A 6,209-nucleotide genomic window follows, 5' to 3' on the forward strand; every position below is an offset into this window, starting at 1 on the left:
GCAGATTAACCAGTCATGGACAGCCCTTCTGCCTGTGGGGTCCTGGGTTGCGAATTTAACCAGGAATCTCATGTCCTGAGACCACCGCTTCCCCGTTGAATGGGAGGTTTGGATCATCCTGGAGTTGAACATTATGCTGGAGAAACGTAACCATCTGGAGGAAAAGTTAATGTCAGGAGTGGGATTCGAACCCACGCCTCCAGAAGACACTGCGACCTTAACGCAGCGCCTTCGACCGCTCGGCCATCCTGACCCGCTACGGCAAAGGATATGCTCCGTGCACAAATCGATTTAAGTTGTATCTTCATTGTCATTTCATTTCAAACCAGATGTCCTTTTCCTGTTTTTCAACCCCAGCCAGAGTCCTGTATCTGAGTGCCATCCTTGTCCAAGCCGCTGGGGGGGGGGGGGGGGGGGGGGGGGGGGGGGGGGGGGGGGGGGGTCAAGGCGCTTTTCATTGCTGCAGTGATCAGTTTTCTGAGAACAACAAAGACCGAACTGCCGCCGACCTGTTCCTCACACGAAGATATTGAGAGTCTGAGATCTGAGGGGCGGGAAGGATCCAATGAGACAGTTGCATCCTGGCGACTGGAATCTCTCTCCACAGTTGCTTCTGGGGCTGCTTTCACAGACAAGTCGCCAAAGAACCCGTCAGTGTGCAAACTGGAGGAGGTTCATCCAGAAAACGAGGCACAAGTGGATTTTGAGAGAGCTCTTCTGAGTCACCTCGACAATCCAACCAGCCAGACTATTTACAACAAAATAAGATAAATTTTACCTGGTGTCCTGGGATCAATATTAATTCCTCAACCAGAGTTACTAAACAGGTCATTCAGTCTTGAACTGGGCTTCTGCCTGTGGGATCTTGCTGTGCGGATTCCAGCTGGAATCTCATGTACTGAAACCTCTGCTTCCCCAATGAATGAGAGGTGTTGGATCTCCCTGGAATTGAGCGTTTTGCTGGAGAAACTTAACCTCGTTGAGGTATTGACCGAACCGTGTAATGGAGCCACGCTCACAGGGCTGTGAGAGAGGCTTTCTTTCAGGTTGTTGGCCTCCTTTGGTCCATCACCAGCAACCGGATGTCTGCAGAGTACCTCGGAATGTCGAGCCCCTCTTCCCAAGATGCAATTAATCAGGGACAAGGTGTTGGTTGAAGACCAAATCAACGGTCTGAAGGTTTGGTATGAAATTGCTGGAATTTTGTGAAGAGAACAAAGTGGGGGAGCAATGTGTCAATAGCAGGATAGGAGTTTGGGATATTATCCAGTCTGTGCTGGGGGGCTGCGGGAAGGAAGTTGTCTTGTCTGCCCACCCAAGCTGAATGTTCGGTTTGTGGTGCTGATCAGATTCCGAGAGGAAAGCGAAATCCTATCACTGAGTTTCAAGCTTACAGTGAGGTTGAGGGTTTTGAGTTACAGGAAGATATAGGGCCAGTCAAGGACAGTGGTGGGAAGTTGTGTGTGGAGGCTGAGGAGATAAGCGAGATACTAAATGAATACTTTTCGTCAGTATTCACTCAAGAAAAAGATAATATTGTGGAGGAGAATGCTGAGACCCAGGCTATTAGAATAGATGGCATTGAGGTGTGTAGGGAAGAAGTGTTGGCAATTCTGGACAAGGTGAAAATAGATAAGTCCCCGGGGCCGGATGGGATTTATCCTAGGATTCTCTGGGAAGCCAGGGAAGAGATTGCTGAGCCTTTGGCTTTGATTTTTAGGTCATCATTAGCTACAGGAATAGTGCCAGAGGACTGGAGGATAGCAAATGTGGTCCCTTTGTTCAAGAAGGGGAGTAGAGATAACCCCGGTAACTATAGGCCGGTGAGTCTAACGTCTGTGGTGGGTAAAGTCTTGGAGAGGATTATAAAAGATACGATTTATAATCATCTAGATAGGAATAATATGATTAGGGATAGTCAGCATGGTTTTGTGAAGGGTAGGTCATGCCTCACAAACCTTATCGAGTTCTTTGAGAAGGTGACTGAACAGGTAGACGAGGGTAGAGCAGTTGATGTGGTGTATATGGATTTCAGTAAAGCGTTTGATAAGGTTCCCCACGGTCGGCTATTGCAGAAAATACGGAGGCTGGGGATTGAGGGTGATTTAGAGATGTGGATCAGAAATTGGCTAGTTGAAAGAAGACAGAGAGTGGTAGTTGATGGGAAATGTTCAGAATGGAGTTCAGTTACGAGTGGCGTACCACAAGGATCTGTTCTGGGGCCGTTGCTGTTTGTCATTTTTATAAATGACCTAGAGGAGGGCGCAGAAGGATGGGTGAGTAAATTTGCAGACGACACTAAAGTCGGTGGAGTTGTAGACAGTGCGGAAGGATGTTGCAGGTTACAGAGGGACATAGATAAGCTGCAGAGCTGGGCTGAGAGGTGGCAAATGGAGTTTAATGTGGAGAAGTGTGAGGTGATTCACTTTGGAAAGAATAACAGGAATGCGGAATATTTGGCTAATGGTAAAATTCTTGGTAGTGTGGATGAGCAGAGAGATCTCGGTGTCCATGTACATAGATCCCTGAAAGTTGCCACCCAGGTTGATAGGGTTGTGAAGAAGGCCTATGGTGTGTTGGCCTTTATTGGTAGAGGGATTGAGTTCCGGAGCCATGAGGTCATGATGCAGCTGTACCAAACTCTGGTACGGCCGCATTTGGAGTATTGCGTACAGTTCTGGTCGCCTCATTATAGGAAGGACGTGGAAGCTTTGGAACGGGTGCAGAGGAGATTTACCAGGATGTTGCCTGGTATGGAGGGAAAATCTTATGAGGAAAGGCTGATGGACTTGAGGTTGTTTTCGTTAGAGAGAAGAAGGTTAAGAGGTGACTTAATAGAGGCATACAAAATGATCAGAGGGTTAGATAGGGTGGACAGCGAGAGCCTTCTCCCGCGGATGGAGGTGGCTAGCACGAGGGGACATAGCCTTAAATTGAGGGGTAATAGATATAGGACAGAGGTCAGAGGTGGGTTTTTTACGCAAAGAGTGGTGAGGTCGTGGAATGCCCTACCTGCAACAGTAGTGAACTCGCCAACATTGAGGGCATTTAAAAATTTATTGGATAAGCATATGGATGATAAGGGCATAGTGTAGGTTAGATGGCCTTTAGTTTTTTCTTTTCCATGTCGGTGCAACATCGAGGGCCGAAGGGCCTGTACTGCGCTGTATCGTTCTATGTTCTATGTTCTATGTTCTATAGACGGGATGGTCAAATGGGCAGAAAAGTGGCTGACGGATTTTAACGCTGAAAAATAAGATATGATGCCTTTGGTCGGGGATTATCGCAGTAACTTCATTGCAGTGTTAAGATAAGCCTATTTGTGACAATAAAGTATGTTATATTATTTTAGAATTAACGTGAATGGCCTGACTCTGGGAAGCCCTGAGGAACAAAGGGACCTTGGAGTGTTTGTGCATTGATCTATGCAGGCAGAAGGGCAGGTTAAAAGTGTGCCGGAAAAGGCATTTGAGATATATGTCGTTATCAATCGGGGCATGGATTACAAAAGCAGACAGATCATGTAGTAGTTGTACAGCATGTTGGTGAGGCCACTGCTGGAGTACCGTGTGCAATTCTGGTCACCATATGACAGGAAATATGTGACTGCACTGAATGGGGTGCATATATGATTCAGCCGGATTTTGCTGGGGATGGAACATTGAAGATTTGAAGAGAGGTTGGATAGGCTTGTTTTTTTTCTCTCTTTCAGGAACAGAGATGACTGAGGGGTGATCTTTTCGAGGGGTACTAGATTATGATAGGTATAGACAGGGCGGATAGGGAGCACCTGTTCCCCTCAGGAGAAGGGTCAGTCACGAGGGGACATTGCATTATTCTGTGATTTTGCTACAGATCAGGTCTTGGAGGTATTGCTGCCGTATTCCCAGACGACGGAGGTCCAATTCTTTGAGAAAAAGCTTCCATCGAGGACGGGGTTCTCAAGAGGAACAAACTGGAGGTCTGGGACGTTAGAAATTGCTGAAAACTGATTCACTTTTATTCATTGTAGTGCCCTAGATTATACATGTGGATTGTAGCTGTCCATTAAAACAATAATAGAGTTCGGAAGTTTCTGGCCAGTAAGTTCACAATGTCCAGCGTACATCACTCATGATCATCAGGTGCAACAAATTTTATCTTCATTGTCATTTCATTTGAAACTAAATGTGCCTTTCCTATTTTTGAACCACAGCCAGAGTCATGTATTAGGCTGCCAACCTTGTCCAAGCCGCTGGGGGTGAAGCTGCTTCTCATTGCTGCATTGATCAGTTTTCTGCGATCAACAAAGACCGAAGTGCCGCCTAACTATTCCTCACACGAAGGTATTGAGAGACTAAGACCTGAGCGGCGTGATGGATCCAATTAGACAGTTGCATCGTGGTGACTGTAATCTCTCTCCACAGCTGCTTCTGGTGCTGCTTTCACAGACCAGTTGCCGAATAACCCCTCCAGTGTGCAAACAGGAGGACGGTCCTCCAGGAAAGGCGGCAGAAAAGGATTCTGGGAGAGGTCAACTGAGTCACCTCGACAATCCAACCAGACAGGCTATTTACGAAAAGAGGAGAGGCATTTTGCTCGGCGCCCTGGTATGAATATTAATTCCTTAACCAGAGTCAGTGAGCAGATTAACCAGTCATGGACAGCCCTTCTGACTGTCGGGTCATGGGTTGCGAATTTAACCATGAATCTCATGTCCTGAGACCACCGCTTCCCCATTGAATGGGAGGTTTGGATCATCCTGGAGTTGAACATTTTGCTGGAGAAACGTAACCATCTGGAGGAAAAGGTAATGTCAGGAGTGGGATTCGAACCCACGCCTCCACAGAAGACTGAGACCTTAACGCAGCGCCTTCGACCGCTCGGCCATCCTGACGCGGTATGGCAAAGGATATGCTCCGTGCACAAATCGATTTAAGTTGTATCTTCATTGTCATTTCATTTCAAACTAGATGTACTTTTCCTGTTTTTCAACCCCAGCCAGTGTCCTGTATCTGAGTGCCATCCTTGTCCAAGCCGCTGGGGGGGGAGGGGGGGGGGTCAAGGAGCTTTTCATTGCTGCAGTGATCAGTTTTCTGAGATCAACAAAGACCGAACTGCCGCCGACCTGTTCCTCACACGAAGATATTGAGAGTCTGCGATCTGAGCAGCGGGAAGGATCCAATGAGACAGTTGCATCCTGGCGACTGGAATCTCTCTCCGCAGCTGCTTCTGGGGCTGCTTTCACAGACAAGTAGTCAAAGAACCCGTTCAGTGTGCAAGCTGGAGGAAGTTCATCCAGAAAAGGAGGCACAAGAGGATTCTGGGAGAGGTCGTCTGAGTCACCTCGACAATCCAACCAGCCAGACTATTTACAACAAAATAAGATAAATTTTACCTCTTGTCCTGGGATCAATATCAATTCCTCAACCAGAGTTACTAAACAGGTCATTCAGTCTTGAACTGAGCTTCTGCCTGTGGGATCTTGTTGTGCTGATTCCAGCAGGAATCTCATGTACTGAAACCTCTGCTTCCCCATTGAATGAGAGGTGTTGGATCTCCCTGGAGTTGAGCGTTTTGCTGGAGAAACTTAACCTCGTTGAGGTATTGACCGAACCGTCTAATGGAGCCACGCTCACAGGGCTGTGAGAGAGGCTTTATTTCAGGTTGTCGGCCTTCTTTGGTCCATCACCAGCAACCGGATGTCTGCAGAGTACCTCGGAATGTCGAGCCCCTCTTCCCAAGATGGAATTAATCAGGGACAAGGTGTTGGTTGAAGACCAAATCAACGGTCTGAAGATTTGGTATGAAATTGCTGGAATTTTGTGAAGAGAACAAAGTGGTGGAGCAATGTGTCAATAGCAGAATAGGAGTTTGGGATATTATCCAGTCTGTGCTGAGGGGCTGCGGGAAGGAAGTTGTCTTGTCTGCCCACCCAAGCTGAATGTTCGGTTTGTGGTGCTGATCAGATTCCGAGAGGAAAGCGAAATCCTATCACTGAGTTTCAACCTTACATTGAGGTCCAGGGTCTTGAGTTACAGGAAGATATAGACGGGATGGTCAAATGGGCAGAAAAATGGCTGATGGATTTTAACGCTGAAAAATAAGATATGATGCCTTTGGTCGGGGATTTTCGCAGTAACGTCATTGCAGTGTTAAGATAAGCCTCTTTGTGACAATAAAGTATATTATATTATTTTAGGATTAATGTGAATGGCCTGACACTGGGA

At 47.0% G+C, this 6,209-nt stretch overlaps 2 non-coding genes across 2 annotated transcripts; both read right to left on the reverse strand.

The window, feature by feature from the left end:
* Positions 1–170: 170 nt before the first annotated feature.
* trnal-aag lies at positions 171–253 on the reverse strand. Its single transcript has one exon. It is a non-coding gene; the product is annotated as a tRNA-Leu (tRNA).
* A 4,540-nt stretch (positions 254–4,793) lies between these two features.
* trnal-aag lies at positions 4,794–4,876 on the reverse strand. The gene has a single exon. It is a non-coding gene; the product is annotated as a tRNA-Leu (tRNA).
* Between the last annotated feature and the right edge of the window lie 1,333 nt (positions 4,877–6,209).

This window comes from Scyliorhinus canicula, chromosome 31 (genome assembly GCF_902713615.1).
Source record: "Scyliorhinus canicula chromosome 31, sScyCan1.1, whole genome shotgun sequence".
NCBI classification, from domain to species: Eukaryota; Metazoa; Chordata; class Chondrichthyes; order Carcharhiniformes; family Scyliorhinidae; genus Scyliorhinus; species Scyliorhinus canicula.